The sequence below is a fragment of the Pongo pygmaeus genome, chromosome 3 (genome assembly GCF_028885625.2).
Source record: "Pongo pygmaeus isolate AG05252 chromosome 3, NHGRI_mPonPyg2-v2.0_pri, whole genome shotgun sequence".
Taxonomy (NCBI): domain Eukaryota; kingdom Metazoa; phylum Chordata; class Mammalia; order Primates; family Hominidae; genus Pongo; species Pongo pygmaeus.
In genome coordinates, this window is record NC_072376.2 from 178,819,389 (window position 1) to 178,844,682 (window position 25,294).

At 38.2% G+C, this 25,294-nt stretch overlaps 1 long non-coding RNA gene across 1 annotated transcript in view; it reads left to right on the forward strand.

The window, feature by feature from the left end:
• The first annotated feature begins 2,223 nt into the window (after positions 1–2,223).
• LOC129035248 (uncharacterized) overlaps positions 2,224–25,294 on the forward strand; it is an 84,396-nt gene continuing 61,325 nt past the window's right edge. The window contains exons 1-3 of the long non-coding RNA XR_008502154.1: positions 2,224–2,338; positions 3,365–3,447; positions 15,739–15,907. This is a non-coding gene — a long non-coding RNA (uncharacterized LOC129035248). The remainder of the gene's footprint in view (positions 2,339–3,364; positions 3,448–15,738; positions 15,908–25,294) is intronic.

Consider the following 25,294-nt stretch of genomic DNA (forward strand, 5'->3'; position numbering starts at 1 on the left):
CCAACATGGTGAAACCCCATCTCTACTAGAAATACAAAAAATTAGCCGGGCTTGGTGGTGCAGGCCTGTAGTCCCAGCTACTCCGGAGGCTGAGGCATGAGAATCACTTGAACCTGGGAGTCGGAGGTTGCAGTGAGCTGAAATCGCACCCTGGGCTGGGTGACAGAGCAAGACTCTAATTAAAAAAAATAAAAAAATAAAAATAAAAATGTAAGTGCAAGGCCTTTTGGAATTTGGCAAATAATAAAATCTAGAATTCTGTAATGTGAATGGGTGGCTTAATCATTTTAAATAAGGTCAATTTTGCTAAGAGGACCTAGGTTTTTTTTAGATGAGTTCATTATTTTGAATAGTTGACAAATATTAATCCAAAACCACAAATTCCTTTGTGTTTAATTTCAGGAGCTCAGGGAAGTAGAAATAGTATTTGTTGATAATTAGTTGTATTTCCATAAATATGAGTCAGAGAACAAATAATCTTACAAAAGCAAACTAAAAGGTAGAGGTGGTGAAAGGACTGGAGTAATATAGGGAAGATAAAGGAGATGACAGGCTACACAAGGCTCTGTGAGTTTCTGAGATCCAACTTCGTTTATTTCTTTGCTCAACAAATACTTGTTAATCATGTTATGATGTAATGGTCACTGTGCAGGGTTTTAAAGATTCTGAGGAAAAAGTAGAGAAATATAGCCCTGCTCTCATGAAGCTTCAGTCTAAAGAGGAGAGCAGATATTAAACAAATAATTAAACAATTAAGACTGAATATGTTAGCACATGGAGAAGTAGAGCATGAAAAAGGCAATCTCTATATTCAGTTTCATAACCTTTCTACGTAATGGTGAGAGTGAGATCCTCATGTACATTATCTGAGATTGTAATTTTTTTTTAAAGGACGTTACCAACTCCATCAGTGTTTTACACGTATGGTAACTATATACAACATCATTCAAACCAGTTCACTGGTGTTAATCATTATGCCAGATAATGGCACAAAACAGGACCAAAACTCACTTTCTTTAAAGGGGCAATGAGGAGAGGAATCAAAGCAAATAAAATGATGACAGAGACAACGATACATTTGTTCAAGAAGTAAACAGTATTTTTCCTATGATGAGATAAATAAATCAAGGCGTAAAGGAAAGAACTATTTAGAGAAGTCCAATAGAATGTAATTAAGACTAGTAGCATGAACCTAAACAGAGGAAAAACTGAGCTAAGTAAAGTACCAGCAACAATTTTCTAACAGCTAAGACAGATTATAAAAATCCTCTCAAGGGAAGGCACTTCAGCTAATGTGAACTGAAATATTAAAAATTAAAATGGAGAACATCCATGATATATATACTAGAAGAACTACGCCTTCACCATTAAAAGATAATTGAACAAAGACATCTTTTCTAGCTCTAATTCTTAATATTCTTGAAAACTTTCAAAGTTTTCATTTTTTTTTTCTTAAGGCAAAGAGCCCTTCTTTGTGATTGTGGTCTCTCATCTCACTTGAGGTACTTAAAACCCCAAGACCAAACATTGGCACAGCTCAGATCATATCCTGGTTTTAATCTGTTCACTTAGTTTCTGTCTTAAAAACAACAACAACAACAACAAGTCCATGGCTGAAAGGTCCAAGAGTTCTTTCCTAAAAGTTTCATTGACAAAAGACACAATTTAAATGAATATCTTCATTGAGCACCACAGAGGGCCAATCTGAGATACCCTATCTCCAAAGTGACTACGTCAAAAAGGCAACGGAACTGGCTCTGTCTGGGATAAGAAAGTGGACAAGGCAGAATTCTAGCTTCCATAAATATTATATGATTCTTTTAATTTGTAGAGAATCAAAATTCATTTGGCCTAAAATATTTGGATGCGTGTCTCAATTACTCTGTTAGTGTAAGCCCGACCTCCTTTCTGCTAGCAGAAAGAATTGGCAGATAAAGTACATGCTGGTGACTCAGTGTGAGGTGTTCTCTCCACCTTGGGGGGAAGAAGGGGGAGCAGAGAACACTGAAGCCAGAGGCACTGACTTAAAATGGAGCATCTGATCCTTAAAGATCCCCTGGTATTTGTTGTCAGAGATGTCAGCTGTATTTCAGTTCAGATAATTACATTTTGCTTGTCTAATGCCCCTAGCAATTTCCAGTGGGATCTTCATTTCCCATCAGAAATTGCTCTGCATGTGATGCTGTGCTTCATTAAACAACTGCCGCGTACTAGCTCACAGGTGGTGTTTGTTTCAGTGGTCACTGAAGTGATCTGTCCGCAGGCCCATGCCAGCCATACTGCCCAGACTTGAATTCTCTCCAGAGAAGTTTCTCATCCAAGATCCCCAGTAAAGAAAGTCAGTCAATCTTTAAGAAAGGGGAGTGTAGAAACGAATGACTACAGAGTGGGTTTCAAGAGGGTATGTTTTAAGAGGCTGAATTTCGACATGGCTCTTCAATATGTACTCCAGTGGACCAATTTAATCTGGGCTGTCTAAGTTTTCTCCTTTTTACAGGGATCTTAGGATCGATTAGTCCTGATAGAAAAAGTGAAATGATGGTAAGGTCTATAGCAATGAACTTTCATTTCAAGGATTCGGGAGAACTTGGATAATTAAACTGTCAGGGAATCCTTACACATGTTTTCTTTGTTTTACATTTTCTCAAAATAGCCTCAGCTAAAACATTTAATTTGATGGGAATTAAGGTGGAGAATCCAGATATAAACTACCCAAGGAAAGCACTGTGCTGAACCAAAGGCTGATAGCACACTTCAGGACTCTTCTATTGTTGTTGTAAATGCGTTTTAACTATAAAGTTTTCCATGGGCATGTCATAATCCAACCATAGAAAAATTTATAATTAAAAAAATTACTTTCATATTCTTTAACACAAGTAGGATGAGTTCTTTATAGGGTATATACAGTGGGGAACCCCACTGTTGTGATGGACACGATATATTGTTCAACGCTACATTAAAATGCCAACTTTTTATAAATGAAAATGACAGAGAAGATATTAATTGTGATTGTCAAAAAGATGGAACATTACAATTTTGTGATTTCACCTATTTTTAGAAATATAATAAATGCGGTAAAGAGGGAAAAATCTGGTAAATTACGGAGTTTATTTCTGTACTGGTTCATACAGATGTATTATCCTTTCACAATTTTAATAATAGTACTGTAGTGTATATGGAAGACAAGCCTATAATCATTGGTAATTTGTTTTGTCTTGTTGTAATATGAATATTGACAATTAAAGTAAGTTCATATTATATTGAATATTTAAAATATCAAATGATTATATATATTTTTATTGAATACACCAGTACATCAGTTGTTTTTACACAGGAGAAATCCTTCTTTCTTCCCATTTGCCAGGGACTACTGAAGGAAAAAGGAAAGAAAATAGAGCTTCTTTCGTCTTTATTCTGGGGTTTTCTGCAATTTTTTTAAAGAGAAAGGTAATGCATGTATTCAACTACATGTCTAGCTAAAATATACACTCTAATATAAAGTTTTAGAAGAGAAAAAAGAAACATACATTATTTATCTGTTTTATGAACTGAAAGAAAAAAAATCAGAAAATAGTAGCAGCAACATGTTCTCTTATCAGCTACGCAAATCCCCACCACCGATCTCTATTTTTATGCTTTCCAGACAACTTTAGAAGAAAAGTTAAAGTTGGTATTTCCAACTTGTTGCTGATGTGGTGAAGCTCGTTAGTGAAAAACCAAAATCCTAGTGTCTGAGAAAAGCATCACATCAGCAATGTCATAGGTCAGTCTCTCGGAATAAGTTATCACTTTGACACTTGTGATTTAACCACCATGCGAGTTATCTGAAACAATTTTTCACCATAGGGTGATGTCTTTTCTGGAATATCTTTCACATTTCTAAACTCTTATCATCCAGTTTTGCTTATTCTTTCATACATTTATCTCCTTTTAGCGCTAGAGAACCGTTAAGATGGCTTATATGAATACACAAAATAAGACAAGATTAAACGAAAACCAAATTACATGAATAAAGAAAATGGGCTCACAGTTAGAATGAGAATAGGAACAAAATCATGAAGTCAGGAATACGCTGCCAGGTAAATGCTGAAGGTTTCTTCCCTGCTGAAAGGGGGTCATGAATTTCATTTACACTTTTAGTAAGCAATACAAGGATAAAAGGAATTATTTGCTCAGGAGAATCCCAATTATTCTTGGTACTGAAACTGACAGTGGCCTCTCCCAAGAGTCCTCATAAAAGGGAAACTGCGATTTAATGAGTAATATCCTTGTAGCATGCTTACATTTTATGGAGAGAGTGTGGTCCAGTTTAGGAGCTACCTAGTTAGACCTAGATTTGAACAGGCTCTGTACTTTCATCATTGGCTCTGTAACCTCAGGAAATTAATTTAACTTATGAAGTCCCAGTTTGAGCATTTGTAAAGTGTGTCCACCTCATATGAGGTGAGGATTAAATGAGACAATGCACATGAGATGCCCAGCAAAACCCTGGTACCTGGTGAGTGCTCGATAAATGTTAGCTTTTACTAATCTGTGGTTACTTGGGGAGTGCAAAGGCACTTCAGTGTTAGCTCAAATAACTATGCATACAGAAGTAATTTGATGTGAAAACAAATAATATGAAGCATTGCGAAGTCCTGAATGTATATATTTGAGCTTACCCACGTGTGTGCACACATACAGAATGTTGATTTTTGTCTATTCCTTGGCCCTCTATTATATATATAGTAACTTTAACCTAGGCATCTAGTGTATGTTGAAGAAAGTTTAGCATTTATGTTTTACCAACTCCCAGGTTGGTTATGAGAACAAAATTTTGCAAAATAGGTGCCTTTTTCAAGTGCTGAGAACGGACTTGAGTTCCTAGAGTCAGCAAAGATGTGGATTAGGAGATAATTCAGACCAGCTAAGTAGACAATAAATGAATCCTATTATTGTTTTTTTTCCCCTTTCTACAAATCATTTCCTCATTTTAAGTAAAGAAGGAAATAGAAGGCTGAGAACTTTGGCTGGACATGGTTTTTTCAAAGCATTTCTCACAAGTGAGAAAAGGAACCGGGGTTGCCAGCTTCTGTAGGAAGAACTAAGTATCCACCACACAGAGATGAAAGAGGCACATTTTCCTAAGTATTTTTCTGTGATTGGAGTTTCAAAGAGTGATGAATTTGAAAGGTCAGCAGTTGATGCTTGTTTTTTAGTGTAGTTCTGGCTGGGAAATGGTATGATCAGAGAATGGAACTCTGACAAGTGAATTCTAAGTCTTCCACAGAAAGAACTTCAATAATAGCAAAAAAATTGGGCAGACGAGATGGTAGATCCACTAAATTTACTGAACAATCAATTTGGTATGCCAAAATCTGCCGATCCATTTTTGGTTTTAAGTCCTGAAACAGTATAACATGAGAAATTTCGTTAATATTCGTTTTCTTTTGTTTTCTTAGAGCATGAAGTAGCATAAAGATTATTCTGTATATTTCTCTTCTCTTTATCTTGCCTATGCCAGAAGTTTTACTGGACACGTTATTTACTTTAGGCATTTCCTTTAGGCCTTCTTTGCACAGTTTTAATAGTTTTCTGCTTTAAGAGGCTCCTATCCTGATTTCCTTCCTTTTGTATAAAGAGGAGAACATGATACAGAGAAAAAACCACTGTCTTGTGTTAGGGGACCTTAGGTTCTTATTCTAGCTGTGCCTCTAGCTGCTGGTATGATATTGTTCTCTTCCAATAACTTGTCTTTGATTGTTTCACATTTCTGCTTCTAGACAAACTTAGTGGTTATGCTTCTTAAAGTTTCTTTTTTTCAAATCAGCAGAAACATTTTTTGAAGTAAAAATTTTCCTCAGAAGCCCAATATGTAAATTAGATGAAAGCCAAATCCCCTTGTTGAAATGAGATGTCTTACTGTTCTAAGAGCTTCTCCATCCCTAAGCTCTGGCAGTAACCCCCTAGGGCAGTTTCTCAAAGCATAGTCCACGGAACACTGGTGGCCCCTGATGATCTATGAGTGGTTCATAGGTGTTTTAGTCATTTTAGACCGAAATGTTTTCTCACATACATTTCTTAAATTTGAAGTATAAGAATAATAATGATTTTTTGCAGAAATGTCTTTATGTTCTGAATAATTATGTTTTCAAGGATTGTATATGTGCTACAAGCTCTTATTCATTAATTTGTCTAAATAATTTATGTTCACATATTTCTGTATTATTGTTTTTGCTTACTGGTAATCCTGTTTTTGTTGTTGCTGTGATCATAGTGCTGTATATATTCCAAATTTGCAAAGTGGATCAAGGACTCAAAATACAGTTCACCAAAACATTAAAATAATAGTAAAATATTAGTGCAAATGCTAAATACAAAATAGTTTTTTAAGTACTAAGAATAAAGAAGATTTCAGTTTGATTATGCAATATGAATCTTTTGCTGCAGGGACAAGTGGAAATGTAAGTATGAGGAATTTATGAGAATAATCAGAAAGCAAAAGCTTGAGTCAGAGACAGGTTGATGAACGTTTAAAAACCAAATGTTATTAGCCCTGTGGGCCATTTGAACCTCGTCCTTAGTGTGTTGTGTGTTACAGAACTTTTCCAAATAGTGAAAGGAAACCATAGAAGGTTTTATGTTGTTCTCATAATTACGCAGTAAAATCTGACAAATCAGTTGTTTTCATAATGAGAAAAAAAAGTAACAAAGAGTATTGTCACCAAAATGAAGACTAAAGATAGATTCAAATTTTTAGTTCTTATATTAAAACCACATACAAGTTACATTCTAGCCAAAAGGTTTATGAAATCATTCTCAGAATTAGTGATAATATCATACTTGGAAAGAAGGCACAGTAAACATTTTAAATATTATTTTATCTCACAAGGTCACGGCATGTTCTGAAAGAGAAAGTACTACTATATGAGCATGAAAGTAGGTATTTAAATTGGATACAGGAGGGAGGAGCCAAGATGGCCGAATAGGAACAGCTCCGGTCTACAGCTCCCAGCGCGAGCGACGCAGAAGACGGGTGATTTCTGCATTTCCATCTGAGGTACCGTGTTCATCTCACTAGGGAGTGCCAGACAGTGGGCACAGGTCAGTGGGTGAGCGCACCGTGCGCCAGCCGAAGCAGGGGCGAGGCATTGCCTCACTCGGGAAGCGCAAGGGGTCAGGGAGTTCCCCTTCCAGAGGTGACAGACGGCACCTGGAAAATTGGGCCACTCCCACCCGAATACTGTGCTTTTCCGACGGGCTTAGGAAACGGTGCCCCAGGAGAGTATAGCCCGCACCTGGCTCAGAGGGTCCTACGCCCACGGAGTCTCGCTGATTGCTAGCACAGCAGTCTGAGATCAAGCAGCAAGTCGGCAGCCAGGCTGGGGGAGGGGCGCCCGCCATTGCCCAGGCTCGCTTAGGTAAACAAAGCAGCCTGGAAGCTTGAACTGGGTGGAGCCCACCACAGCTCAAGGAGGCCTGCCTGCCTCTGTAGGCTCCACCTCTGGGGGCAGGGCACAGACAAACAAAAAGACAGCAGTAACCTCTGCAGACTTAAATGTCCCTGTCTGACAGCTGTGAGGAGAGCAGTGGTTCTCCCAGCACGCAGCTGGAGATCTGAGAACGGGCTGACTGCCTCCTCAAGTGGGTCCCTGACCCCTGACCCCCGAGCAGCCTAACTGGGAGGCACCCCCCAGCAGGGGCAGACTGACACCTCACACGGCCGGCCAGGTACTCCAACAGACCTGCAGCTGAGGGTTCTGTCTGTTAGAAGGAAAACTAACAGAAAGGACATCCACACCAAAAACCCATCTGTACATCACCATCATCAAAGACCAAAAGTAGATAAAACCACAAAGATGGGGAAAAAACAGAGCAGAAAAACTGGAAACTCTAAAAACCAGAGTACCTCTCCTCCTCCAAAGGAACGCAGTTCCTCACCAGCAACGGAACAAAGCTGGATGGAGAATGACTTTGACGAGCTGAGAGAAGAAGGCTTCAGACGATCAAATTACTCCGAGCTACGGGAGGATATTCAATCCAAAGGCAAAGAAGTTGAAAACTTTGAAAAAAATTTAGAAGAATGTATAACTAGAATAACCAATACAGAGAAGTGCTTAAAGGAGCTGATGGAGCTGAAAACCAAGGCTCGAGAACTACGTGAAGAATGCAGAAGCCTCAGGAGCCGATGCGATCAAATGGAAGAAAGGGTATCAGCCCTGGAAGATGAAATGAATGAAATGAAGCGAGAAGGGAAGTTTAGAGAAAAAAGAATAAAAAGAAACGAGCAAAGCCTCCAAGAAATGTGGGACTATGTGAAAAGACCAAATCTACGTCTGATTGGTGTACCTGAAAGTGATGGGGAGAATGGAAACAAGTTGGAAAACACTCTGCAGGATATTATCCAGGAGAACTTCCCCAATCTAGCAAGGCACGCCAACATTCAGATTCAGGAAATACAGAGAACGCCACAAAGATACTCTTCGAGAAGAGCAACTCCAAGACACATAATTGTCAGATTCACCAAAGTTGAAATGAAGGAAAAAATGTTAAGGGCAGCCAGAGAGAAAGGACGGGTTACCATCAAAGGGAAGCCCATCAGACTAACAGCAGATCTCTCGGCAGAAACCCTACAAGCCAGAAGAGAGTGGGGGCCAATATTCAACATTCTTAAAGAAAAGAATTTTCAACCCAGAATTTCATATCCTGCCAAACTAAGCTTCATAAGTGAAGGAGAAATAAAATACTTTACAGACAAGCAAATGCTGAGAGATTTTGTCACCACCAGGCCTGCCCTAAAAGAGCTCTTGAAGGAAGCGCTAAACATGGAAAGGCACAACCGGTACCAGCCACTGCAAAATCATACCGAAATGTAAAGACCATTGAGACTAGGAAGAGACTGCATCAACTAATGAGCAAAACATCGAGCTAACATCATAATGACAGGATCAAATTCACACATAACAATATTAACTTTAAATGTAAATGGACTAAATGCTCCAATTAAAAGACACAGACTGGCAAATTGGATAAAGACTCAAGACCCATCAGTGTGCTGTATTCAGGAAACCCATCTCACATGCAGAGACACACATAGGCTCAAAATAAAAGGATGGAGGAAGATCTACCAAGCAAATGGAAAACAAAAAAAGGCAGGGGTTGCAATCCTAGTCTCTGATAAAACAGACTTTAAACCAACAAAGATCAAAAGAGACAAAGAAGGCCATTACATAATGGTAAAGGGATTAATTCAACAAGAAGAGCTAACTATCCTAAATATATATGCACCCAATACAGGAGCACCCAGATTCATAAAGCAAGTCCTGAGTGACCTACAAAGAGACTTAGACTCCCACACATTAATAATGGGAGACTTTAACACCCCACTGTCAACATTAGACAGATCAACGAGACAGAAAGTCAACAAGGATACCCAGGAATTGAACTCAGCTCTGCACCAAGCAGACCTAATAGACATCTACAGAACTCTCCACCCCAAATCAACAAAATATACATTTTTTTCAGCACCACACCACACCTATTCCAAAATTGACCATATCCTTGGAAGTAAAGCTCTCCTCAATAAATGTAAAAGAACAGAAATTGTAACAAACTGTCTCTCAGATCACAGTGCAATCAAGCTAGAACTCAGGATTAAGAATCTCACTCAAAACCGCTCAACTACGTGGAAACTGAACAACCTGCTCCTGAATGACTACTGGGTACATAACGAAATGAAGGCAGAAATAAAGATGTTCTTTGAAACCAACGAGAACCAAGACACAACATACCAGAATCTCTGGGATGCATTCAAAGCAGTGTGTAGAGGGAAATTTATAGCACTAAATGCCCAGAAGAGAAAGCAGGAAAGATCCAAAATTGACACCCTAACATCACAATTAAAAGAACTAGAAAAGCAAGAGCAAACACATTCAAAAGCTAGCAGAAGGCAAGAAATAACTAAAATCAGAGCAGAACTGAAGGAAATAGAGACACAAAAAACCCTTCAAAAAATTAATGAATCCAGGAGCTGGTTTTTTGAAAGGATCAACAAAATCGATAGACCGCTAGCAAGATTAATAAAGAAAAAAAGAGAGAAGAATCAAATAGATGCAATAAAAAATGATAAAGGGGATATCACCACCGATCCCACAGAAATACAAACTACCATCAGAGAATATTACAAACACCTCTATGCAAATAAATTAGAAAATCTAGAAGAAATGGATAAATTCCTCAACACATACACCCTCCCAAGACTAAACCAAGAAGAAGTTCAATCTCTGAATAGACCAATAACAGGAGCTGAAATTATGGCAATAATCAATAGCTTACCAACCAAAAAAAGTCCAGGACCAGATGGGTTCACAGCCGAATTCTACCAGAGGTACAAGGAGGAGCTGGTACCATTCCTTCTGAAACTATTCCAATCAATAGAAAAAGAGGGAATCCTCCCTAACTCATTTTATGAGGCCAGCATCATCCTGATACCAAAGCCTGGCAGAGACACAACAAAAAAAGAGAATTTTAGACCAATATCCTTGATGAACATTGATGCAAAAATCCTCAATAAAATACTGGCAAACAGAATCCAGCAGCACATCAAAAAGCTTATCCACCATGATCAAGTGGGCTTCATCCCTGGGATGCAAGGCTGGTTCAATATACGCAAATCAATAAATGTAATCCAGCATATAAACAGAACCAAAGACAAAAACCACATGATCATCTCAATAGATGCAGAAAAGGCCTTTGACAAAATTCAACAACCCTTCATGCTAAAAACTCAATAAATTAGGAATTGATGGGACATATCTCAAAATAATAAGAGCTATTTATGACAAACCCACAGCCAATATCATACTGAATGGGCAAAAACTGGAAGCATTCCCTTTGAAAACTGGCACAAGACAGGGATGCCCTCTCTCGCCACTTCTATTCAACATAGTGTTGGAAGTTCTGGCCAGGGCAATTAGGCAGGAGAAGGAAATCAAGGGTATTCAATTAGGAAAAGAGGAAGTCAAATTGTCCCTGTTTGCAGATGACATGATAGTATATCTAGAAAACCCCATTGTCTCAGCCCAAAATCTCCTTAAGCTGATAAGCAACTTCAGCAAAGTCTCAGGATACAAAATCAATGTGCAAAAATCACAAGCATTCTTATACATCAATAACAGACAAACAGAGAGCCAAATCATGAGTGAACTCCCATTCACAATTGCTTCAAAGAGAATAAAATACCTAGGAATCCAACTTACAAGGGATGTGAAAGACCTCTTCAAGGAGAACTACAAACCACTGCTCAAGGAAATAAAAGAGGATACAAACAAATGGAAGAACATTCCATGCTCATGGGTAGGAAGAATCAATATCATGAAAATGGCCATCCTTCCCAAGGTAATTTACAGATTCAATGCCATCCCCATCAAGCTACCAATGACTTTCTTCACAGAATTGGAAAAAACTACTTTAAAGTTCATATGGAACCAGAAAAGAGCCCGCATCGCCAAGTCAATCCTAAGCCAAAAGAACAAAGCTGGAGGCATCACGCTACCTGACTTCAAACTATACTACAAGGCTACAGTAACCAAAACAGCATGGTACTGGTACCAAAACAGAGATATAGATCAATGGAACAGAACAGAGCCGTCAGAAATAATGCCACATATCTACAACCATCTGATCTTTGACAAACCTGACAAAAACAAGAAATGGGGAAAGGATTCCCTATTTAATAAATGGTGCTGGGAAAACTGGCTAGCCATATGTAGAAAGCTGAAACTGGATCCCTTCCTTACACCTTATACAAAAATCAATTCAAGATGGATTAAAGACTTAAATGTTAGACCTAAAACCATAAAAACCCTAGAAGAAAACCTAGGCAATACCATTCAGGACATAGGCATGGGCAAGGACTTCATGTCTAAAACACCAAAAGCAATAGCAACAAAAGCCAAAATTGACAAATGGGATCTAATTAAACTAAAGAGCTTCTGCACAGCAAAGGAAACTACCATCAGAGTGAACAGGCAACCTACAAAATGGGAGAAAATTTTCGCAACCTACTCATCTGACAAAGGGCTAATATCCAGAATCTACAATGAACTCCAACAAATTTACAAGAAAAAAACAAACAACCCCATCAAAAAGTGGGCAAAGGACATGAACAGACACTTCTCAAAAGAAGACATTTATGCAGCCAAAAGACACATGAAAAAATGCTCACCATCACTGGCCATCAGAGAAATGCAAATCAAAACCACAATGAGATACCATCTCACACCAGTTAGAATGGCAATCATTAAAAAGTCAGGAAACAACAGGTGCTGGAGAGGATGTGGAGAAATAGGAACACTTTTACACTGTTGGTGGGACTGTAAACTAGTTCAACCATTGTGGAAGTCAGTGTGGCGATTCCTCAGGGATCTAGAACTAGAAATTCCATTCGACCCAGCCATCCCATTACTGGGTATATACCCAAAGGACTATAAATCATGCTGCTATAAAGACACATGCACACGTATGTTTATTGCGGCATTATTCACAATAGCAAAGACTTGGAACCAACCCAAATGTCCAACAATGATAGACTGGATTAAGAAAATGTGGCACATCTACACCATGGAATACTATGCAGCCATAAGAAATGATGAGTTCATGTCCTTTGTAGGGACATGGATGAAATTGGAAATCATCATTCTCAGTAAACTATCGCAAGAACAAAAAACCAAACACCGCATATTCTCACTCATAGGTGGGAATTGAACAATGAGAACACATGGACACAGGAAGGAGAACATCACACTTCAGGGACTGTTGTGGGTTGGGGGGAGGGGGGAGGGATAACATTGGGAGATATACCTAATGCTAGATGACGAGTTGGTGGGTGCAGTGCACCAGCATGGCACATGTATACATATGTAACTAACTGCACATTGGGCACATGTACCATAAAACCTAAAGTATAATAATAATAATAATAATAATTACAATAAAAGAAAAAAAAAAATGAAAAAAAAATAAATAAATAAATTGGATACAATCATTAAAATGCAGATTAAGAATCCTTGTTTGCTCTATATGTGGCATGCGTATGAGGGAGAAATGTTTGATTATCTTTTTTTTGTTTGTCATTGAAACTTCTTGGTACTCAAAAACAATTCTTTTTCTTCAATTGGTTAACAGCTATTTTATGAGCTGCTTTCCAAATAGCAGCATTTTTCAATCAGTGACTCTCTTGATTCTTCGTTTTCTTCCTGACACAGCAGCCAGAGTAATCCTCTTTTTTTTTTTTTTTGAGACGGAGTCTCACTCTGTCACCCAGGCTGGAGTGCAGTGGCGTGATCTCGGCTCACTGCAAGCTCCGCCTCCTGGGTTCACGCCATTCTCCTGCCTCAGCCTCCCAAGTAGCTGGGACTACAGGCGCCCGCCACCATGCCCAGCTAATTTTTTGTATTTTTAGTAGAGACGGAGTTTCACCATGTTAGCCAGGATGGTCTCGATCTCCTGACCTCGTGATCCGCCCGCCTCGGCCTCCCAAAGTGCTGGGATTACAGGCATGAGCCATCACACCCAGCCTCAGAGTAATCCTCTTAAAAAGTGATTCAGATCGTGGCATGCCTATGCTCAAAACTCATCAATGGCTCTCATGTCACTCAGAGTAAAAGCCGAAAGTCCTTTTCATGACCCACAAGGCCCTACAGAACCTTCTTCCCACCCTGGCCTGTTTCCTCTCTCACCACAACTCCTCCTAATCTCCCTTTCTCCACCCTGCTCCAGCCACATGGACTTGTGTGTCATACTTTTTTTTTTGACATGGAATCTCGCTCTGTCACCCAGGCTGGAGTGCAGTGGCGTGATCTTGGCTCACTGAACGCTCTGCCTCCCGGGTTCAAGAGATTCTTCTGCCTCAGCCTCCCACGTAGCTGGGACTATAGGTGGGCACCACCACACCTGGCTAATTTTTGTATTTTTTTTTTTTTAGTGGATACGGGGTTTCACCATATTGGCCAGGCTAGTCTCGATCTCCTGACCTTGTGATCCACCCACCTCAGCCTCCCAAAGTGCTGGGATTATAGGCGTGAGCCATTGCACCCGGCGTGTGTCATCCTTAACAAGCTTCCTCCTCACTCAGCACCTCTGGCCTTGTTCTCTGTGACAGTGATGTTCCCCAGATCCATGTGGTTTCTTCTCCACTTCTTTGCTGGTTTTTAACCAATGTCCTTGAGGCTTTGAGTCAAGTAAAGTTTTTCTTGGTTGCACTATCTAAAATTGCAAAATCCACCAGCAAAACAGCTCTTCCCTGCTTTGTTTTTACGTTTTTTGTTTTTTTCTCCCCCGCCTTAGCATTTCTCACTGTCTAATAGACAACTCATTTTAATTGATCTTGTTGAGAGTCTCTCACACTAGAATGTAATCTATGGCAACACAGAGCTTATGTATCGCAGCACCAAAATAAGGCCTAACACACTGAAGATGTTCAATACGTATTTATTAAACAGGTGAATTAATAAATGCTTTCAAAATTAAAAAAGAAAACTTTGTAAGCTGCTTTTTACTTTGATATGCTAGATTCTGTGGGTTCTGGTCTCAAAGCCATATCACTATTGTCTTGATTCTGCGAGTCAGTATGTAACATGGGCTCTACTTATGAATACACATCACATCACTTCGCACACAGAAAAACCTTTACTTCTCCAGACAGGGAAATAAAAGGTGTTTTAGATGTGCTTCAAAGGACTATCAGTTAATATACATTTTAGCTTAATTATTTGATCTTTTCAAATTCTGTCTCTGTGAAAATGGTATAATTAATATGAAATCTAAAAAATTAAGCTAAATTTCTAGAGAGCACTTAGCAGTGTTCTCTGTTAAGCAGAAGTTGAGTATGGCTTACTAAACTGAGAGAAAGGAGCAGAGAGGTGGAATAAAAAGTGTAGTTTCCATATGTGGTTAACCTATTTCTCATTTACATTTCAACAGCTGCATGTGTCATTACAATTCTCCACATGAGGTCCCAGCCAAAAATAATGTTATTCCCTGATAGCAAAGTTTTTCTGTACATGGGAAGTAATAAAAAAAAAAAATCTCAATGATGCCACCTAGATCTTTGAGCATAACATACTTAAAAAAAAAAAAGAACCTAAAGTTACTATATTAGATTACAATTAGCCAAATTCTACCTTAATAACAGATGTAGATATATTAGTTTTCAGACTAAATTGGTAAATTAAGAGTTGCAGGGTGTTTTATTCTTCTAAAGTATATTTTAGTTCTTAATCTAGCTACTCAGTTTCTGTTGTCTTTAATAACATACTTTTTGAGTGAAACTCAATACAGTTGGTTCATTATTTTCCTATTCTTTATTTTAGGCCAAGTGTATTTGATAGTAGTAGTTTCAGTCATTAAGAGAATAATGAACATTAGTGAGACATTTTTCTGTTGAATTTCAAGGTAGACATTTGCACAGTCAGGGTAGTACCAAAAAACCACTCTGGCTATTCCATAGATGCCTTGTGGGGTGGGACTATCTGGGTAATTTGTAATGATCTAGACCTTGACCTCCAGCCTTCTAGGCACAGTGGCCTGGTTTTCTGACTCTCTAAAAGTGTTTTTTCCTCTCAGAAAAAGATTTAAACTGCAAGCTCAAAACCCTGATGTGTAAATCAGAATGGCCAATTTATTAACCTACAGCAGCACATAAAAACATCAAATGTACAATGTATCATTTACATCTGATCAGTATTTATCTCCTTATAGGTAAGCTGCATAAAAAGCAGTTTGTTTGGTGAGAATGGTGGAGTGAGGCTCATGATTTGAGTGTTTCAAGATGTCAACTAAGGGCACCTCAACCAAATGCACCTCATGCCCATTGACTCAACAGGTCGAGACCTTAAGGAAATGCAGCATTCCTTTGCATAATGCTTCAGTAAGTACTCACTATTTTTGTCTTTCAAAATCTCTCTTTTTTCTTTTTTTTGCTTTAGGGCTACTATTTTCTTTCTTTAGATATGTTATTGCATTTAAATATGATTTTTACACTACTTTCACTTTAAATCATGATGGTTTAAACTCAACACTTATTGTCCATAGGACACTATTATTTCTCTCATTTTCAAGTTCTTGTAGGCAGAAGGTGTATATCTATAGTAAATAAGATATTTTGCTATATCCAATTTTTAAAAATATAAGCCAGAAACATTGCTTCTCTATTAATTAACTGATGGGTCTGGTTTACTAACAGTCTAGTATCCTGAAGGGTTTTAGAGATGTTGCCTTCTAGATTATTTGTCAAAATTAAGTGATTTCGGGGTGTGGGGGTCCTAGATGATCATTCATTTTCTATTTTCCTAGAGATGACCCTGCTGCTCTTTCAGAGTTTATTTTTATCTGGAAGTGGGCTGAGAGAAGAGGTAGCTATATACAGTCACGCCCTGCATAATGACATTTTGGTCAACAACAGAGCACATATACAACAGCGGTCCCATCTGTTATAAGGGATCTGAAAAATTCCTATCACCTAATGACAGCAAAGCCATTGTTGTATCTTAGTGCAACTTATTACTCATGTGTTTGTGGTGACACTGGTGTAAGCAAACCTACTACGCTGCCAGTCATATAAAAGGGTAGCATATACAATTATGTACAGTACATAATACTTGATAATAAATGAATATGTTACTGGTTTATGTATTTACTATACTACACTTTCATTGTTCTTTTAGAGTGTACTCCTCCTACTTATAGGCACTATTCACAATAGCAAAGACTTGGAACCAATCCAAATGTCCAACAATGATAGACTGGATTAAAAAATTGTGGCACAAATACGCCATGGAATACTATGCAGCCATAAAAAATGATGAGTTCATGTCCTTTGTAGGGACATGGATGAAGCTGGAAACCATCATTCTCAGCAGACTATCGCAAGGACAAAAAACCAAACACCGCATGTTCTCACTCATAGGTGGGAATTGAACAATGAGAACACATGGACACAGGAAGGGGAACATCACACACTGGGGCCTGCTGTGGGGTGGGGGGAGGGGGAAGGGATAGCATTAGGAGATATACCTAATGCTAAATGATGAGTTAATGGGTGCAGCACATCAACATGGCACATGTATACATATGCAACAAACCTGCACGTTGTGCACATGTACTCTAAAACTTAAAGTATAATAATAATAAAATTAAAAAAAAATTAACTGTAAAACATCCTCGGGTCCTTCAGGAAGTATTCCAGAAGAAGGCATCGTTATCATAGGAGATGATAGCACCATGCATGTTATTGTCCCTAAACACCTTCCAATGGGACAAGAAGTGGAGGTGGAAGACAGTGATATTGATGATCCTCACCCTGTGTAGGCCTAGGCTAATGCATGCATTTGTGTCTTTGTTTTTAACAAAGCACATTAAAAAAGTAAAAAAAATTAGAAAATTAAAACTGGAAAAAAGCTTATAGAATAAGAATGTAAAAAAAGAAATTATTTTTGTACAGCTATACAGTGTGTGTTTTAAGCTAAATGGTATTACAAAAGAGGCAAAAAGTTTTAAGAAATTAAAAAGCTTATAGAGTAAAAAGTTTATGGTAAGCTACGGTTAATTTATTAACGAGGAAAGATAAGTTTTTAAAAATAAATTTAGTGTAGCCTAAGTGTGCAGAGTTTATGAAGTCTGCGGTAGTATACAGCAATGTCCTAGGCCTTCACATTCGCTCATCACTCACTCACTGACTCACCCAAAGCAACTTCCAGTCCTGCAAGCTCTGTTCATGGTTAGTGCCCTATATAGGTATAGCATTTTTTATCTTTTATACTATGTATACATTTTTTGAGATGGAGTCTCACTCTTGTTGCCCAGGCTGTAGTGCAGTGGCACGATCTCGGCTCACTGCAACCTCTGCCTTCTGGGTTCAAGCGATTCTCCTGCCTCAGACTCCCAAGTAGCTGGGATTACAGGTGCCTGCCACCAAGCCTGGCTAATCTGTTTGTATTTTTAGTAGAGGTGGAGTTTCGCTACATTTTCACTGTGCCTTTTCTATGTTTAGATGTATTGAGGTACACAAATACCATTGTGTTACAGTTACCCACAGTATTCAAAACAGTACCATGCTGCACAGGTTTGTAGCCTGGCAGCAATACACTATATCATACAGCCTGAGTGTGTAGTAGGCTGTACCATCTAGGTTTGTGCATGTGCACTCTATGATGAAATCACCTAAAAACACATTTACAGAAAAGTATCACTGCCATTAAGTGACATGTGACTGTACTCTTAAGGTGAACATTACTAAAGTAGCTCCAGAAAAATGTCTCCATGCACCCACTCTATGGCTCTCCTTTGACTTTACTGAATGCTAACAAGACTCACCACTCATGCTGATTACTTTATATGTAGGCCCTCTGCCAACTGCCTGGACTTCTTCTAGTCTCAGCCTGTGGAGGGCATATGGTCCTTTGATCTTTAAATAAAAATGGCTTGAAGTTCCAATGTGTCCCCACAAAATATGTGGCACTTTCTCGTGGTCACTTTTTCTTCTAAATTCCTTTTTCCATTCAAGTTTCTATTTTTCTTGAGCCTTTCCACTACCAATTGGGGACTCCTTTCTTCTCCAGGTCAAAGGAATCCAGCCACTTTTTTATTTCCTCAAATGCCACTCATATACTTTAGTGATAGGTTTATTAGGAATGATCTGTAGCTCATTTGACAAGGTTGGGGGAGCTACATTGAAGAACAGTTATCATCTCCTTAGATGTTTAAGTCGTACAGCCTAGCCCAACATTAAGAAGAAAAAAAAACTTATTTGAAAAAATATTACACTAAATACTAAACATTTGGTTTATAAGATTCTACCAGTCATTCCTTCTTCCTGGCACTGCTCTCAGAATGTTCTTTTTTCTTAGGTCCCAGGCCCCTGCCCTTGTGTTCTGTCTGGGCTGGCTTCTCCCCCACTTTCTTCCTCTGCACCCCTCTGTCCTCTCTCTATTCCTGCTCGAATACCTTCCCCCTTGGGCCGCTGTTGGAAACCCAAATTTATGTTAGGATGTAAAATTTAATTAATTTCTCAATTGTCAACTACCCTATCAATGTGCTGAGGGTTTTCTTTTTACAACCAAAGTCAGCGGTCAAGTTGATTTGCTTCTAAAAGATAATTCTCTTTCAGAATAATTCTCCTATCAGCTTTTATTTTTTGTGCCCTTTATGTGCCCCAAATCATGACAACAGGTATGCTAAACCCAAAACTGGGGATGTTCAACCGTGGTGCTTGTTAACCCATCCTGATGTGCCTTGATTCCTAGGCTTTTGCATCAGCATGAGTGGTGAGTCTTGTTAGCATTCAGTAAAGTCAAAGGAGAGCCATAGAGTGGGTGCATGGAGCCATTTTTCTGGAGCTACTTTAGTAATGTTCACCTTAAGAGTACAGTCACGTGTCACTTAATGATGGTGATACTTTTCTGTAAATGTGTTGTTAGGCGATTTCATCATAGAGTGCACATGCACAAACCTAGATGGTATAGCCTACTACACACTCAGGCTGTATGGTATAGCGTATTGCTCCCAGGCTACAAACCTGTGCAACATGGTACTAATTGAATGAGTACATTTGCCCAGCTTTCTTAATAAATACATGCAAAAACATTCACACTTTTTTCCCCTTTGCTTTACACAACAGTCTGTAGCGTATTGTTCTTTAAAGTCTTACTCGAAATACTCTTACTTATTTTCTATAAGATCCATATAGGGTTTTTGATATGTTTGTAAGGATGGTAAAAACCAGAAAACAGTCCTAAACAGCTGTTTGTTCCTATTCTTTAAAGCCTCTGGTTATTTTTTGACCTAATTTTCTGCCAAGAAATAAAATAATTTGAATAATAAAGTCTTAAGTTCACCACGATCACCATCTTTAAATAGTGGGGCCGAATTTTCTCTGCACATCCAAGAGATCTAGAAACACTATTTATGTTTCTGAGCTAAGGGGAAAATAAAGACAAAAAGAAATATTTTTCTCCTGGTTTTTTATGGCATGGGAAACTGAAAAAAGAAAATGTTCTCTAAAGCTGGATAGTACTTGCTAGCAAAACATGCATTTCATTACTGGTGGGAGTTTCACAGTGTTCAGCAGAGGATTGCTCGTTATCCAGTGGATTATAGATGGGCTCTATTCTCAAATTGCTGGGCAGCTTAATTGTGAACCTTAGGGAAGTAAGGGGTTAAGATACCATGATGTGATTGCGGAACTAGACACCATCAGAGCTTGAACATATTATAGAAAGAAATAACATGATTCCTAGGAAAAGATCTAGGGAAAAATTAAGTTTTTATTTTGGGCCAGTGTAATCTCACATTCAAAGGAAACTTCCCTGCATTCATTCAGATGTTGGTCTCAGGGAGCCACTTAGATAACAAGGAGGTTGGAACAGAAAAAGTAATTTCAACATTGGCAACTAAAAAAGGTTAATTTTTGTTCTTGGGTTTTGGCTATAACTTTGCGGGGGGCAGTTGAGGGGCCTCTGTAATGAGTCAAATTATAAAACTTTTAGATAAAATGTGTGCAAAGTACTTAGAATGATTGAGTTATTCTTTTCCAAGAGATTTTCCTGCAAATTTCAGTCATGCACATTTGGTTCATTGACATACCTTGGGCTAGATTACAAACAGTTTTTATTAAAAACCAATTTTCAGGCTTTTATCAATCTGGAACCTTGTGCATTTGAACTTGCGTTTTTCCATAGGTAAGTAACCCAATTATAATAATTACATTATGGAAAATTTAGGACCTTCTCCTTTGCTACTCAGAATTTATTTTACCTGCTCAGAGTAAATTGTTGAGAGTCAGAGAATCACAATAATCGCTGAGAGTGGCCCGAAAGTATTTTCCAATCCCATTGCTATGTGGGCGTGGGATGCTTCAGAATATAAATTATCATCCATTTTAAAATCATCTAGCCAACACGCCAAATTCTACAAAGGTATTATTAGAATGAAAAAATTATAAATACTTAAAACAGAAAAATAAGAAGAGGACTTTTTTGGCATCTATTTCTTTGTTGTTCACTTAAGTCATTTTTCTTATTGTCAACTGAAGTCCCCTTCCTTTATTTCTGCCTAAAAGTGAGTTATTAGTAAGATAAGAAAGTAAAAACTGGGACATAAACTATATTCAGGTATAAAATATTCCAATAAGAAAGTAAAAGTTTACTACTCCCTAGAAGTAAAACATGGCCAGGGTTGTTGAACTATGGAATGCTAAGTGTCCCCAGGCGACTTTGCAACAGTCAAGAAGGGTGAATGTGCAAATCTGGCTCATCTTCGCAAGAAGGATTTTGTTCAATATTTTGATATGCTTCATTCTACAAAATTAAGTTAATTTGGAGGGATTAGTCACAGTTAGTCGTGATGCTTAGAAGAAACATAAACTGTCAAAAGCAGCTGTGCTCTCAGTTTTATTATCATTTGAATAGTTTTCTAAACACTTAAAAGCCCTAAGCCCTTAAAACTAAAATTAAATCCTAATGCCTGTTATTTTTGAAGAGATGACTTCCATTGCATACCTTGGGTATCTATGAGTCTTTCACATTTCATAAAATTAGGAGCTCACAGTGATGAACTGGCAATATCCTATTTAGTCTTTACAACTGCAGAAAACTGAATTCGTAAACTTAGCACTGTGGAGATCTGCGCTCGTGGGAGAGAAAGGATCGTTTACTCAGTTGGCATGCGCCAAACACTACACCACATTGGTAAATAATTACTTTAACTCTAAACATCTCTGTTTGTTGTCTGTGATTAATTAATTCTATACACGTATATCTATTCTCCCCCTCTATCTATCTATCATTATTTATATCTATATGTGAACACATGTATGTGTAGCTTATGCATGTATCCACACATAAAGATGTATACATATATATCTATATATACATGTGGGTATGTGTTCCTTTCCTTCTTTTAACATTTAACGTATTTCACAAGCTTAACAAAGACTATTGCATACCACTAAGAAAATTGTGTGACTCATTCACTAAAATTATTTTTAATAGTGTGAGGCACATAAGTTGTTCAATTTATCATGAGCACAATTGATTGATGCATACCCCAAATGGATACTATGCAGAATATTATAGGCTTCCCTGTCTCTCCTTGGGCTATGATTTATAACTTTCTGACAAATTTATTTGAATCCGTGAAAAGATGATTGAATGATTTCAGCCTATATTTAAGTGTTATTGGAGGTAATAAATCATACTTTGAAAGACTTATGGTACTAGAGAATTGCTCTTCACAAGTTGACAGAATTCACGTTTAAGTGGCTTCATCCAGCACTGTGGTGGTCCTTGTAAATAAAGGAACTAATCCCTACTCACTCATGGAATTTAATAGTGTATAATTGGACTGTTGGCCTTAATATCTCAACACAGTTACCAGAGACTTTTTTTTTTTTTTAATGTGGCTCTTGGAATGTCACCTGCTTTTCCTTACCTTCCATTTAGGAAGAGAATGAGATGTCTATCTGACATATCTATTTGAGTGCCTTAGAATTATGGGAAGCAGGCCATGGATTTAAAAAAATGTGCCTCATAGTTGTGTAAATGAAATGTGTATTTCCATGAATAGACAGTGGGAAAACCTTATGAGAGAAACACAGAACGAAAGCACATTTAGAAAGAGGAGAGATTTTCCAATATCGATGAGGGATTTAAATGATGACCAATACTAACAGATTTCATAGTTTTTGGAGAGTAAGAGAAGCACAGGAATTAATGGGCAGAACACAGCAGTCAGAATGTGCATTGCAGTAATGCCTTGTATCAATATCTATGTTGTTTTATATCATAACTGAATAATGACAACATAATGCTAGAAATTGGAAATGGGTTGAAAGAAAAGCTCAAAGCCTAAGTAATTCTGGCAAACAGAATTACTTCAAAATAATTTCTGCTTTTTTCTTTTTACACTTTAAGTGTGTGCAGTACTCAATCGATGCATTCCTTTCAGTTTTAATCTGAAAGTAACTGCTCTGAACAAGTCGGGATAGAATGGCCTTTGTGGAGAATAAACGTAGCCAGTAACTGCCCCAGTCCTCTCCCCGTGATTCCAAGGAAAGTCTGATTTATGGCTTCATCTCTGCTGTTGGACAGAGGCCTCAGCCCATTGGAAATCTCCAGAGCTGTGCGAGAGGGGCGAGGCTGTGGTCCACCACAGTTGAGGATTTTCAAGGCCTCGTTTTCTTTTGGCCAAGTCCAAATAAATGGTAACAGTGTGTTACGGCCTGACTTACTGACTCTAGCTGGGCTAGGAAACTATAGATTCTAAATGGCATCTCTGCCATTTAAGACAGTATAAATAATCAGCTTTCTTTTTTAAAATTTGCCAGTTACATATGAATGTTTCATGGAAAATAAGTCAATTGTAGCGTTCCCCGTTTTTCAAAAAAGCAAAGGATTTATTTTTCTTTTACAATATGGGTAGGAAATGGAGCATAATGGGAAGCCAAATTGATCAATTGTTGCTTCTAAGTAGAGTGATTTTAAGATTTGATTTGGGAAGAACTGTTTCAATTTACTCTGCTGTCCAGCCATATTTTTAATAATGCCCCCCTTTCAATCTCAAAAGTGTTCAAGCTTAGGCAACAAATTCTAAGATCATCCTATTTTTACATATATAGATACCTTTTGATTTTCAGGTAGGCATAATATTTTTAAATGGTAGCATACCGAAAACAGGTTAGGATTTTAAAAGATGTAGAAATTTGCTTTTTGAAACTCTTCCCACCAAATGAAAATCATCCCCAGTACCCTAGAAAAGCTCACCCAGACACTTCTACAGTTTTAGGAACTAATTTATGAAATAAAGACTCTACCAAGGAAATTCTTGCGTGCTCATATTTTACTCCTAAATTATTTCAATGAGAATGCTTATTTTTTTTTTCTACAAGAGCAGGACAAGTGAATTTCCCTTTTCTATACATTTTTTATCCATATATGAATTGAGGAGCCTCTTGAAAACGTGATTTTCAATGTGCAATAAGAGGTCATTTCAACCTACTGAAATACAGAAGTGGTTAAAGTAGAAGAGGAAGGATGATCAGAAGAAGAAGTGAGATTAAGAGCACTCTGACTATAGAGCTGACCTGCAGGTGGGATCAGTAGCATTTTTGTCCCAGATCTATGCTTTTTTCATTTAATCTTCATGCAAAGTTGGGATCATGGTTTCCAGATTTCACTGTTAGTTTTTAGTTTAAAAGCAATTGTAAGCCAGTTTTACCTTCAAATAAAAGTAGAAGGTCGAGCATGGTTCATGCCTGTAATCCCAGTGCTTTGGGAGGCCAAGGCATAAGGATTGCTTTAGGCCAGGAGATCAAGACCAACCTGGGCACCATAGTGAAGCCCTGTCTCTTCAAAAATAACAACTAAAAACAAAACAAAACAAACAAAAAAACACAAAACACACTTGGGTGTTGTGGCATGATCCTGCAGTCCTAGCTACTTGGGAGGCTGAGGTGAGAGAATCGCTTGAGCAGTAGTTTGACGTTACAGTGAACAATAATCATGCTACTACGCTCCATCCTGGGCAACAGAGAAAAAGACCCTATCTCTAAAAATAATAATAATTTTAAAAAGTAGATTTTCAGTTACAGCAGAAGTATAGCTGTATAAAACCCACTGTAATCTAACTTACTTGATTAAACTATACTACAGTTACTATACTCAACATCTTAATTATAAGAACTAAAACCAGATTAAACTACATCAGTATTTTGGGGTAGGACTATAGTGGGCATCTATAGTTTTGTCTATTCACCTTGCTGTCCTTCCATCTGTGGGACCAGCCCTGCCACTTGGAGGCTAGAGGAAGACCTGCCCCAAGTGCCAGCAAGATATCCTCTTTCTGTCCTAATTGGTTGGTTGAAGTACAGACACCTGACCCAAACTGAGCCAACCTGAGACCTCCTTTGGGATTCCTTATACTGTAACTGAAAAAGAATTAGTATCTATCATGTGGAGAGACTATGAGATATGAAATGTGTGAGCTGCCACTGTCATGTGACAGCAATTGTCTATAAGCCTCAAGAATGAAGCTAGAACACAGAAAGAAATAGAATCAAACTGGAGGGAGGATAAAACAGGATTTTCTCACTGGTTCCAGGTTTTCTGACGAACAGCTGTTCCTCTGTCCATGCCACTTTCTCACTCTTTTTTTTTTTTTTTTTTTTGAGACGGAGTTTCACTCTGTCATCCAGGCTGGAGTGCAGTGGCACAATCTTGGCTCACTGCAACCTCCGCCTCTGGGGTGTGGTGGCTCATGCCTG